The 14,284-nt window shown below is 32.8% G+C and overlaps 1 protein-coding gene across 4 annotated transcripts in view; it reads right to left on the bottom strand.

The window, feature by feature from the left end:
* Positions 1 to 14,284, bottom strand: part of LOC129809485 (protein winged eye) — a 170,745-nt gene that overhangs the window by 85,447 nt on the left and 71,014 nt on the right. For all 4 annotated transcript variants that reach the window (XM_055859325.1, XM_055859326.1, XM_055859327.1 and 1 more), the window contains exon 2: positions 6,036 to 6,274. The gene's annotated coding sequence lies outside the window, so the exon portion shown is untranslated. The remainder of the gene's footprint in view (positions 1 to 6,035; positions 6,275 to 14,284) is intronic.

Genomic DNA, 14,284 nt, shown 5'->3' with positions numbered 1-14,284 from the left:
GTTAACCCAGCCGAAGCACCCAATCCTAACCCTTCCTTTCTATGACACGCGTAAACTCCTACTCCTTGAAATTTAAACTAAATCGAAATAAATTAATTTGCAGAGCCTAATTATTTTACTAATCTAAGTACAGTGACGTGAATTAGTAATAATTCTACTCTATTTCAATCTGACGAAAATAGTGCAATTGCTTAAATGCCATCTTATGACAAATGTAGGGCGGTGATGCAAAATACATAGGTAACTGTATTCTATCAAATTGTTACTAGCCTCACCCCATGTTGTAGAGGGAACTGGGGGCAGTAAGTAAACATAAGGTATGCAAACACTGGAATTTTTAAATTGTATATTATATGTACATTCAGAGTACTAGATTCATACGAATGTATAGAGATACTACAGGAACCCTTGCCCACTGAACATGTGGTCGACATAAGTATTTTCAACATAAAAATCGGTTTTTACAACTACCCTATGTTTACTACTGCCCCAGTTTCCCTTATAACTATTTCAAGAACTTACACATGTTTTCCAAATAATAAAGTCTTATTAGTGAAAAACATCAATGGATATGAAACACAAATTATTTTATAAAGTTTAGCTTTAATAAGAATTTGTTTATTCTTATTTTTAAAAAAAATCTTTTCTATAATTTTTTATCTACAATACTTCACATCTTCTGAAGTGCCAAAGTTTCCGTGCTATATAAATAGCAAACACATTTTCGAATAAACGTATTTTGATACGACTATAGATGAAAGTAATGAATTTTGAATTTTTAGTTGTGTTGCATTCCGCCGGGATACACAAGAGGATTCCTTAAAAATACACGTGAAACCATTACGAATTCAGTGAAATATAAAATTACGATGTAGAGTGAGCAAATATTATCATTAAATATCACAACTATGATTACCCACCTTCCGCTATTTTAGGAAACATGAATAGTCTACAAATTTATATAAGATATAGGCGGTATATTTGATGCTTAACCAACGTGAGAGTTTAGCACTTGATACCAATAATTTTACATTCAAATAAAATTAACAAAAATTTATGTGTGCGTTCACTATGTTTTCCTCTAGCAACGCACCATCTCGATAAGAAATCGTTAAATTGACATTTTTATATCGGGTGAAAAGTATCAGATATCGCACAATTCGACGCTTTGCCTAATCGAAAGCAAACACATAGAGTTTGTTGCTTTTGTACTTGTACAAAAATTAATTTTCCTGACAGGCACTAATGCATTCGATACGTTTTTGACGGGGTTATCACTTCCAATTTCCACTGTGCATTTCATTCGCAATTTCAGCACATATGCTTCCGTGTTTTGGACACCATTCTGTCCAGTGATCAAGATTTGACCAAAGATTGCAAAGTCTCCATTTATTGAAGAGATATTTCCACGAAATTATGGTGCTTATCTCAATTGTCAAATCTTCTCATTTTCAACTCCCAATTCTAGTTAGTGAGAAGGACATGTGGTTCTTGTTCTTCGCCATTCCTCTGTACCACTGGCATTTGGTATTTTATGCGTAAAGTGCTTTTCAGTGTCGGACTAATAAAACGATGTCAATAGAGGGTGATCAGCAGACAGAGAAGATATTTTCATCTCTTTTCGTTTCCATTTGGATTCCATGAAAAACGATTATTTTTGCAAAATCACACCTTTTCAATTGGAACGGCATTAGTCCTTGACTCGCAGAAACTAAAATTTCTTTTTAATTAATTAATTTATAAATTATCTATTTTTAATTCAAAAATCATTATTTTCCTAAATTATAAATATTTTTTAAAATTGTGCTTCTTTGTAATATTTGACCAGTAAACTGAGTAAACTCATGACTCTAAGTTATTTATTTTTTTAACATAATTTAGGAGAAGGGTCTCATTTCAGGGAAAATGCAATGAGTTTTAAAGCACTTGCTTTGTAATGCAAAGCAAGTATTACATATAACTTGATGAAGAATAAGAGAATGACAATACTGGTCTTGTATAAGAAACAGAAAGTTCTAAAAATAACAGTAGAAGAAAAGGAAAAACGTTGTTAAAAATAACGCCTAAGGTAGTTTTGAATATTGAAAAATGTAAACATAATGTGACCCTTTTAGAACTCATAAAATCAAAGTTCAGTATTTATGTCATGATAAAATTTTGAATTTCGGACAAGGCTAAATTGGAAAGTCAGATTTTGATAATTTAAGGTAAAACAAATTATTAATTATGCAATTCTAGAGTAGGAAAAAGCACGCTACCTTCGGACAACTCAATTTATTTCTTATGAATTTAATGGATTTCACCCATAGCCCTTTTCTGGAAATTTTAAGCATTGGACAGGCTATTAACAGTAAACTTACCGACCGTTTTTGGTCGTTTGGCGGTCAAATGACAAACCGCGGTAGCGTAGAATACTCAACAAATTTGTCTTCGAAAATAGCAAAAAATTAAAATTCAAACACTGAAAAATTTATTACATGCTATTTTAAGAAATTCATAAATTTTGATAGTGATATTGTACCGTTTAAATATGTGTTAATTTTAAACCCATCAATTTGACCGGTTCTTGGTAGATTTAATGTTGAATATTTACAAATAATTTAATATTAAAATGAACCATATTCATTTAAAACACATATAAAAAAAGGAATTGATCGAAGCTTGAGTCGTTCGAATGTAGTGCACTTTCCCCTACTTGGAAAGTTAAATTCACAAATAAGCTCCTTCAATTTAAAAATTGGGAAATGGAACATACAGCTCCAATTAAAATGAAATTTTTGTACAAAACCGAAAATCCATGGACAACTTTCCGTCCTAAACCTCATTTGCATAGGAAAATGAATGCAATTGATGATAATCAAATTTATTTCAACTCGTGCAGAAATCAATCACCCAGTCCAGTGAATAACCATGTGAATTCTCATCAACACTATTGAAATTCATTGAACAAATAACAAAGAGTGTATATGCAAGGGAAAAAAAGTGAAAGAGTCAGCTGATTCTTTTCCATGTATTGTATCCACTTTGGCACTAAATAAACCAACTTTTAATTGGCATTTTGAGTTGTTAGGTACTTTAATTGAACCAGAGGCAAATTGTCGTGAAAATTATTTCACTTGACTGTGCTACAACAAATTAAGCACATTGTGTAAATTTGCAGTAAAAATCCATTCTGTGAAAAATTAAATGCCATGAAGATGAAACTTTCCAGTGGCACTTCAACAGTCTCCCCATTTTTACCTTTTCCCGCGAAAGATACCAAAACCGTAGGGGAATTGCGACGGTTGGTACTGAAAGGGGCATTTAACTCTTTAAATGCGAAACACGATATTCAGACATTTTCCAGGGGATTCACAAAATTATATATGTACATTCCTCCTGCAATGGATTTAAGCCCCCTTCCTTCAGCCAAATCCAACGTGATTTATTCCCAAAGTTTACTCTCGGAATTATCATTATTTTTTCCATCCTGTAAAATTCTAATTAGTCTCCAACAGAATGTAAATATTTTCTGTGCTGAAGTATTCCGAATTAAAATAGTTCATTTTTTTTTTGTAAATATCTACTTCAATTCTGGTCTGATGTTTGAATCAATAGAATTACATAATAAAACATTTAATTTAAAGTTTCAATGAATTGACAAATTACCCTTACTTTCAGTTCAATTGTAATTTAGCTGAATAAATACAACTCGTTTTCACTGGGTAAGTTTTGTAAATAGGTCGTGATTAACTTCTCAAACAGCGATAAATATTATTGGATTTTATTGCAAATTGAACCATAAGGTTTCTCAATTCAACAGAAAAATTAATTTTTCCTCATAATTCCCACAGCTTACAATAACCATCCAAATCAAGTTGTAAAACTTCAAATGTCTCTGCTTTGATAAAACTGGAAATTTTAACTAAAACAAGCAAACAAAATATTTCCAAAAGAATAGTAAAATTAATTAAAGATACTGAATAAGTATTAAACTTCCAACTGATTATATAAGTCAGTCTCAAAATTTTGAAAATTTTGAAGAAAATAATCAAGGAGTGGAATCCTGAGACAAAACATTAATTATAGTGATGTTAAAATATTGTATCTGTATTTGTACATATTCAATATAATTGTAATTTTTGCTTGACAATAAATTTTTTATGATAATAGAAAAATACACTGTGTTGAACAGGGTTGAAGAATTAATTAGAAACCATTTAATTGGTCCAATATAATCAAAATGAATGGTTACAAACAGTAAAAAACCATTTTTCGTCAGTAACATATTCCATTGGAGCAGTCAAAAGCGTAAACTTGATCTAAACTGTCTTTAAACCACATTAAAAAAAATTAATATGATTCATAACTTCTTAATTTTTCCTTTATTGATATTGTACATTATTTTTATGCACTCAAAATGCTCAATTTATAGTTCTAAAATGGATCACTGATCATTTTAACCAATCTACTGCCTAATCTGTTGCAGGCCAGAGTTTTCAAAATTAAGCGTAAACTAAGTAAAGCATGATTGTTAAATGTTTTAATATTTTAAGTTTTGCTTCCTTAATTCTCAGATAAATCATTGAGCTTAAAATCTATAAATCACAAAAGCTATCAAACTTAAATAATTAAGCCTACGATATCCTGAAATGTGTTCGTGAAAAACTTTTAAAATTTTTATTACTGGAAAATTTTAAGATAAGCTTTTATTAAATAAAATACTGCAAACCATAAATTTAGAAATAAAATCTTTAAAAAACGTTACGTATTATACCGTAAGTGCGAGTGATTTTGACACTCCAGTGTTCGTAAGCTTTTCTTTATTTCTAGAACTTAAGGATGGTCTTTACCGATCAGAATGGTAGATTAGATCGGTAAAGACCATCCTTAAGTTCTAGAAATAAAGAAAAGCTTACACTGGGGTGTCAAAGTCACCCGCAGGCGACAAAGTCATCCTCACTTTCAGTACTTATAATGTTGAGATTACTTTTTTCTCAGAATTCATATTGGATTTTAGAAGACTATCACCATGAATGTCACATCAGCTGGTTTTTAATATCCCACAAATAATCTACTGATGTGTTTATCGAAGTTTTGATTACTAATCTATTTAGTTTGCCGATTGCCTGGTAAATCAGAAATATAGCCACAGTCAAAACCAATAATCTCGTACAACACTTCATTTAGATTTTGTATTAATCCGAAACACTTTCATATTTTTTAAGCAATGAGACATAATTATCTTTATAAAATATATTAATCTGTAGCCAATCAAAAACTTATCTGGTTGCGATCGTGAATTAACTCTCAGATTTAGTCGAATTTAAAATACAAGGATTTTCTAAATAGGATTAGATAAATTTCATCGAACATATTCGTTGATATTTTACTAAGTTTGTGTAAATTTGAAAATCTTGTTATTTAACATTTTTCCTTGAACACTCAATAGTAAGTCAACATGAAAATTGAACAGTCTGCAAAATTGTGAAAAATGTGCCAATTCAGTGGAAATTAGATGCCCCATAACTTTTAAGACAATCTTTTTGGTTCTGTATACAACAGGAACAGCCAGAAGAGACTTGGTATGTTTGGCACGATATTTCAAACAGGAAAGAATTTCGTCTTTTTCTTTTTTTCTCGTTTTTTTTTATTTCATCTCTTTCATTCTCTCCTTTAGCTTGTTCCATGGCATCGTCATAGCCACAGCTCAATATAAGGAGGTTTATTTTATTTTCTCTCATTGCCAAGAACTTCGTTTACTATATAGCTTCTCTCTTGTCCTGGAGCTGAGGACGCGTCGACAGCGTTCCGTGTTTGTTACCATACATAATAATATATATCTGTATAGGTAGTGATTAGGTGCAACAGGGTAGAATGTCGTCATCGCATTGCGTAATGTCTTTAAATTTTATATAGGATTGGGAAATGAATGAGATGATGCGATATATGAGACTATTTGGGATGCTTTTATCAAATTTTCCATCTTTTGTGACATGTCTACAAAATTGTGGATGAGAAATTTGAGTCTTTTTTTTCGGTCAAAATCTACTTACAGTTAGAAGATGGTTCACGTCATTTTACACTTGAATCGTTTTCTTCCATTGCGTGTAAATTACTGGTATGCTGGAGCTTTTTTTTTCGCTCAGCACTTTTTTGCGCCTTCAAGAATGTATGCTCAGCACTGTTTCGGAAAAAAAATTCTTCTTTGCCCACTTCTTCTTATCGTTTATTTGCCTCCTTCTTCGGTTCTCACTCACTGTTTCTCAACAAATGCAAAGGGGTAGTCAGCCACCTGAAAATGAGAAAAGACACACAACACTATAATTAATTCATTAACAAAAGCCTCGAGGTTGGAGCAAAAAGAATATGCACTCTTTTTTTTTACTCTATTTTCATATTTTGAAGTGCGCTATCTCACAGAAATGGAAAACAATCACTTTCACCCAGTTCATTTTGGACTCAACGCTATGTACAAACCATCCCACTTTAAAACCAGGAGCTTTAAAGGTTTTTGCCCACATTTCTCCCGCAGTGTTGCTTCGTTGGGAAAAGCACACAAAAGCGATGAGAAAATTCCGTCGCAACGTCAATCATACACCCGGAAAATTTGCCCCCCTCAAACTATAAGTTATCAACATGAAAATACACAAAACAGTTGAAGTGTTGTGTGGTTAAATGTGTACAAGTTGGTGTATATGGCTGGGAGAGAGGATACTTAATCGTGGAAAATTTAATGAAAACCCCTAGAATTGTTGACAGTCCAAACAGGAGGTACTTTTGTCCATACTCTCGAGGATATTTTCACGGAAAGCTACACACGGTCAGTGATGTCCCAAAAGGAAAAGTGTGCTTCAAAATCTCTCTCCACCACGGTCTCCTGCCCATCTCAACTAATATCTTCCTCAAGTCACCCTCAGCTGCTGACCAACCAATGTCCACTTTCACCCTCAACACTTTGGTATATACACTATACAATGCTAGCCAACGACCCTCCGCTGGGATTTTCACAGACATTCCGTAGAAGAGTGTGAGAAATGTGATGTATAGTTCCCCTTTATAAAGGAAAAATGCCTCCCAGTGTTCACAGTCAGACAAAGAAAATAACATTCTAGGCAGCACGTCGCGACAATCTACTAACTACACCAACATAAAAAGCTTCGCTCCAACTTTAGACCACCCCATTCTTACCAAATTGCCAAGTTTTTCCGGGAACATTTTCTCAGAGAATACAAATAGACAGTTAATATTTAAGAAACCGACAAACATCCTAATGATGACAGGAAGGACGTTGCATTTTTTCAGAGATTCCACAAGATATGTTCACTTCCGCTTCAGTGACTACTCAGAGGTATTTTGGTAATATTCTTCAACGGAGACTTTAAGGACTAAATCAGAGGATCTCCCTAAGGCAGTTCTGCGAGAGCTCTTATGTACTGCTTTGATAAACATTCCATGCTCATAGAATTAGAATTCGAATGCACAGATAATTTTTTGTTCTACTACATACTAAGATAACTACGATTTAAATAAAAAAAACTGATGTACTTTATGTTTTTGAATTTACAAAAGTATAAAATTGCAAATCAAAATTAAAACCAGTGATAATCCCAGATAAGCTTATGGTAGCTGAGATTCTTTACAGGTGATTTCGAAATGCGTGCAATTTGGGGTGCTTGCAACTCTGAATACGTGAACATCCGATTATGAGTTTAATTTTAGAGACAATGAATCGCGTCGAGCAAACTGTTTTCGGCAGTCGAAATGAATAAAATTAGCTCGACGTGATTTTTACACCCAAAATTCAACTCACAATCGAATTTTTACGCATTCCGAGTTGCAAGCACCCCGAGATGCATGCATACCAAGATCACCTGTAAAGAATTTCAGCTACCATAACCTTATCTGGGCTTATAAATGGCCATTTTCTATTTTAAATTGTCTGAGTGGGGAAGGCCAACAAAAGAAAAATAAAGTTCATTGAAATCGAAAAGCATTAGAGATAGAATCCGGTCCATTTCGAAATAGTATGGGTCGAGGTACAGTGGGTTGAAGTACATTGAAAAGGTCTCAATTTTAAATACAATATACAAAAATATCATCAAAATCGCTTCATAAACACCGAAAATTCAGTCCCCGATCAAGACATTTTTTATTACAACTCGGGTCAGCGACCCACCGTTGGAAAAATCTCGACCTTAGCTGCAACATACTAAAATTTCATAAAGAAGCATTTTCTAGTTCTTGAAATATTTGAAATCGAATTTTCGAAAATCGATTTTTCGATTAACCGGAATTTTGATTAAAACGGATGAAATTGGGTAAATCAAAATATTTCAAATTCTGATAATTAGAAGCGGAGATATGGCCATTTGTAAATTAATTTTTTGACCCCTTATATCTCGATCTCGGGGGTTGGGGGCTTAATTTTTTTATTTATCGAAAGCTCTTAGGTACAGCTATTACATACTAAAATTTGAGGCCAATAGATGCCATAGGGACTGAGTTATTGAGAAAACAAAATTTTGGGGTTGTTTTAAAATGGCGGAAAGGGGGGTAGGGGTGGATCTAACATCTCCTACTTCTAGCGACCCATCGATATATAACTTTTACCGAAACCCGCTTGTCGATGTCTCTCTGTTCTCTCTCCAGAAGTGGTTATACGACGGACCGGTTAGGACTAGACGGAACGGGATGTCCACGAAAATCGATTTGTAGCACACATGATATTCGTGATCTATGAGTATCAAAACGTGTAAATCCAAAATTTAGGCCCGATCTGATGAGGTCGGATTTCATCTGTGACCGCAAAAGCTGAGATTGTAAAGAATCTAAGCTAATTAACTTAACGTAGAATAAAATGTAAAAACAAATTGCGAATACAATACATTTTGTTGCTATCTTAAATTATAAAACAAGCTTTACAATGTGTAAAATTAAGAATTTAATAGATTCATCTGCTTACATCAAAGAAGTTAATCGATTTATATTTAAGAATTGATAAATAGTAATAAATAGAATTTAATTGATAAATAGAATTGAGAAATGTATGGTAATTTGGAATCTTTTCTAATCCATATATTGATTCAAGATGATAAAATTAAAACAATTGAATCTTATTTGGAAATTTAAAAACCAGTATACTAAGGATAAATTTAGAATAGGTTTAAACTTTCAGTCTGAATGTCGTGTTACATGTATTGAATTTTGATAATAGTCTCTTTTTTCGTTTCCTGGGCGCCTATTTGGTCGACCACCCACTGTTTCTGAACGTGTGTATGTAACGCTCCTGCATTAGTGGATCTCCTGAGATGAGGGTGGAAAGTGCTGTTTTTGTGAATTTCGTAGTGCAGCACAAGAGCTCTCAGCTGTGGGTGGTGCAAATGAATTTACTGACACTGCATATGGGGATGTGAGTCAGCGGAGTTGGAGAAAAGTCCCAATAATTTGACATCAGAGTCAACCCAACGTTACCAATTTATTTAATGACCGTACGAGATCCCCCCCTTTTCTCGTCATATGGCAAACTTTAATTCCCAAGCCTCTTCCTATCAACAATCAATTGCATTTTGGATTGGAGACAAGGGTAGAGAAAAAAAGAGATGTCAAGAAGATGGAGTGTGCAGGAGGAAAAGTCAATAGAGTGAATTGCTGCGTGACCCAAAAATCACTATTTGAGAATCACATGCAAAACTTGAAACGATATAACAATTTGTTTTGATTTACTTTCGACGTCGTCCCCAACTTTACTTTCCGCTTTTCCCATCTTCCCATTTTCCCATGGGAGGTGGGGAACACCTCCTATGTGCTGGAGGCAGCCTGTGTGCGTGACTTTGAAATATCAGAGTTATGGAACATGTTTAGGGTGTGGGCACATGGAGATCCCATAATTCTCGCTTATGTAATATACTTTGGAGTTTTCCCTTCTCTTTTGCTCTTTAGAATTTCCCAAATGCTGCATCATCTGTCAGTATTTCATACACGTGATACTGAAAATTTCAGAAATAGTTTCTCTATATACAATACTTTCAAGAATTAAAATATTTCATCGGAATTTTCCGTGCCATATAGGAACAGGGGATATTTAATTAAACTTTATGTCTGTGCACGTCAAAAATAAACTCTAAACTGATTTGCATTGTTAGGGAAGGATCATCAAAATAATCTACTGTCTTAATTTACTCCAGTTAATTGATGAATAAATTGCATTTAGTTCAGACAATAAATGTTAGATAGAAAAAAAAAACAGCTAACAGCTGAGCTAATTGCAAGAATTACACAGGCAAAGTCTTTCACATTGTAAATTTTATCAATTCACGACTAGTCCCAAGCAGTTAATGGGGATATACAGAGAGATATTGTATAGATTGAGAGAAAAGATTTATAAATCAAGGCTCACACATGCTGAAATTATTTTTGGGTTTTAGCTGAGATTCTTTACATCTTAGCTTCTGTGGTCCAAAGTGAAATCTACCCTCGTTAATCGGATCCAAACTTTGCATGTACGCGTTCTGATACTCATAAATCACGTCCTCCTTCTAATAAATTGTTAGAATTTAATTCTATAATTATTGATTTAGATATGTCTTGTTAAATGCAACAACTCTACTGAACATCGAAATTCATACAACCACTCCTAGCGGCGCTACACTCGAAAGATTTACGAAAATTCAGTATCAAATAATACGAAATCACTATCTTTGATTACGATAATGTTTTAATTCTCCACCTCAATGTACCCTGACCTTACTCTGTCACAACTGACCGGACTACACAAATTAACCGACTACGATATTTTTTTTCTTTTGCTAGCCTTATACTTTGAAACCATTTAGAACAGATAATGATCAGTGATAAACCTAGATAAGACTATAATGGCTAAAATTCTTTATAGTGAAACTCGAACCTCGGATCTCGGACCTCAGAGTGCTTGCAACTTGGAATGGCATCGACCCAGTTTTATCCAATTCGGCTGGCGAGAAATGTTTGCTCGACGCGGTTGTTCCCCCTAAAATACGACTCAAATTTTCGAGCATTCCGAGTTGCAAGTATCCCCAATCCCCAGTTCAAAGCAGTCTGAGGTCACCTGTAAAGAATCTCAGCTACCATAAGCTTATATGGTATTTTTTTTGTAATTGCCACCTTTCGTTCTTAAAGATCAATTTAAATAATCAACAAGGAGATTGATAACCGTTTTTAAACTAAGTGTAATAATAACTCTCTTGGAACCTTTAATTAAAAATATATTACTTAAATTTTAACTACCAAAAGCGAGACCTTAAAAAATACATTATACAACCCTGAAAATTAAACTATACATCATTTTGCTGCTTCGAATGGAACTTGGTCTCTGAAATGAACTTGAGAATCTCCTTTTATGACATTACTTTGCAATTCAAATAACTCCCGAAAGGAGATAAAGAGATTACAGAAAATTTTTGTGAGAGACACATTTCCATTGCGAATTTGTAATATAATTGTGAAGGCAATTAAAGTAGTATCTTGAATCTTTTCTTATTGAAAACAAATTCAACTCTAATACGTTTTGCAAAAGTCATCGTGGTAGGAAACGTGCTTCTTCGCGAGCCAATTGTGAGTCAAAGATTGGGTACTGAGAAGTCCTAAAGATGATAAAAAGTGGTGATTTTGCGTGGGCATTTCTTTGCCCATTTACCAAGGTTCCAAGGTTCTCTTAGTCATCTTTTTCTTCCTTTCATCTTACTTGTCTTTTTCCCGAAACTTGCACCTATTTATAATTTACTTTTTCTTTCAGCAGACAACGCTTTCACGCCTAACACTTGATTTAAACAAAAAGACTAATATACCATCCCAAGAACTTTATCGCTTTTCAGCTAATCTCCTTCATTGAAGCATCGAGAATCTTAGCATGATTTTATGTTCTTTTTCTCAACTCACAATTGCCATTTAACACTTTTTTCCACTAACAATTTGATGATTTCGCATGAGCAAGCGCGGGAGATAAAAATAATCAGTTGCAGAATTACCTTGATTCATTATCTCACGTAATTATTGAGCTGATGCGGGAGACAATATAATGAGCAATGAAAAGAGCAAAATTACTTACTTAAATAATCTTTAGTAAAATATAGATCAAATTGCTGTAACAGTTGCACACCTTTCATCCACCTTGTCCATCCTATACGCCAATATATACATATATAATATATATAATTCTTAAGAAAATCCGCTGCAGGAGAAGCATACGCTACACATGTAAAAATAGTGAAATATACCTCCACAATATATGAATGAGTACAATAAAATGGGAGAATGTACAAAAATAAACTTGCAAGTTGAGGAAATTCAAGATCAAGGCGAGCGACGTCTATCAACTAGGTTGGTGAGTGAGTGAGATGGTAAAATTTACAATTACACCGTACATAGATTTTTCTTTTTAGTTCTTATTTCCAATTCTACCTTCACATTCGTCTTTTTTGTCGCTGATTTTTTGTTGCCTTCACTCAGCCTCCCATTCTCTCCATCATAGAGAACAAGTTCCTATTCGTTCTTTTTCCTTGGCATTGCTTCAGCAAGAAACTTAGGAAAAAGATATAGACAGCAGTAAGAAGCTAAGAAGCTGTCGGAAACTCGAATATAAATTGAAGTTAATAGCAAAATTTTTGATATTATCTTTAATGGAAAATCTCTTGTAAGGGATAAATTGTTAAAGGGACAGATTTACAAGAAAAAACGTATATATTACAAATCTTAGGAGTTAAAAGCAAATAATTACATGAAGTTAAAAAAATTGCTAGATTTAAAATAAAGAGGTTATTTGATTTATTATTTTGAAATCTAGATTTTTTTTTTAAATTTGAAATGAATCTTTTAATCGCCATTTTAAAATTATTTGTAAAAGGCTACTAAAATCCAAAATTCTAATTTAAGTATAAAGTTAAAACCTTTAATATATTTAGCCAGTAGCAGATGATAACAAATTGTATGTTTAAGGAAATATTCTCTCTTTCCTTGAAATGTTCTTTATTTAGTTGTTGAAAAGTAATTCGATACTTTTAAGTAGAAAGAAAGTCATCGCTTGCATGATATTAAAATTTTAAGTATGCAGGAAACACAAAAACACACACTTATTTAAAAATTTAATCTTCTAAATTAAGGATATTGATTTAAAGTTTTCGAAATTAATGGCTTCGGCACACCTTTTAGATCAGGAAACTTTTATGAAGTCTAAATTCAAATTCGACGCATGCTTTCCATATGCCTTTTCTTATTCTTTCGCATTCTTCTTCTTTGTTTAAACATCACAACAAATTCAATTTAACTCAATCGAATTTGGTGTGCAAAAGAATGAGATAGACATATGCAAGAAATGTGAAAAAGAAAGAATGTGAATTTAGATTTCATGAAATTTTCCTGATCTAAAAGGTGTGCCGGAGCCATAATGATTAAATTAAGATACATAGAGCAACAATTGGCAACTTTAAAATTTAAAAATTCAAAACTCCCATGATGATAGACATGACACACTCCAAGTAATTGAATTTTACTAAAAGCCTAATAGATTTCACAGATTTAACAAATTTCCAAAGTCAAATACAAGGACTCAATATGCAAAAAAATATTGAAATTTGGAATCCCCTGTTAAAAATATTTTTCTTATAAGAGAGAACAATTTAGATCAATCTTTTTTCCAAAAATGAAAGGTAAAAAACAGTAATGAAATTACTTTACCCAGGTAGTCTGAATAGCTCTTCTTGTAATAAGAAAAAGTCAAGACTAAAAGAATGACATAGAGATAAGATTTCACAAAAAAATCTTTTCAGGCATTATTTAACTATATTTTAAATTAATGTCAATTGGAATCGAATTTGTACTAATTAGCTGTAAACATTTTATATTTGTTATCATAGAAGTTTTCTGAAAACCGCATATAGATATCTCTTTCCGTTCTCTTCTCAAAACCATTTGTGTTGGTGTTACGCATAAAAGTACTAAAAATTTGAGTCCGACCGGACGAGGTTAACTAAAAAGACCATAAAAACTAAATTTGCAAAGAATCTCAGCTTCAGTACTCTACTGGAAATAATGCCTAATGTAACCAAAAATCTGTTCAAAAAATCTTAAAATTTATATTTTATTAAGGTCAAGTAAAGTTTAATTGTGCAAACGTCGACAGAGAGCATTAGTTTAAAAAAAAAATTACTAAAACAAATGAAGATAGTATATAAGAAAATTAAAAACACTAATCTTCCGTGCAATGTATAAGACAATGATCCTTAATGGGTTAATTTTCGATAACATCATCTTTAAAGCAAAGTCTATTCCA

Source organism: Phlebotomus papatasi, chromosome 1 (genome assembly GCF_024763615.1).
Source record: "Phlebotomus papatasi isolate M1 chromosome 1, Ppap_2.1, whole genome shotgun sequence".
In the NCBI taxonomy this organism is placed as follows: Eukaryota; Metazoa; Arthropoda; class Insecta; order Diptera; family Psychodidae; genus Phlebotomus; species Phlebotomus papatasi.
The sequence above is the reverse complement of the archived record's forward strand: the minus strand, read 5'-3'. Positions and strand labels throughout refer to the sequence as shown.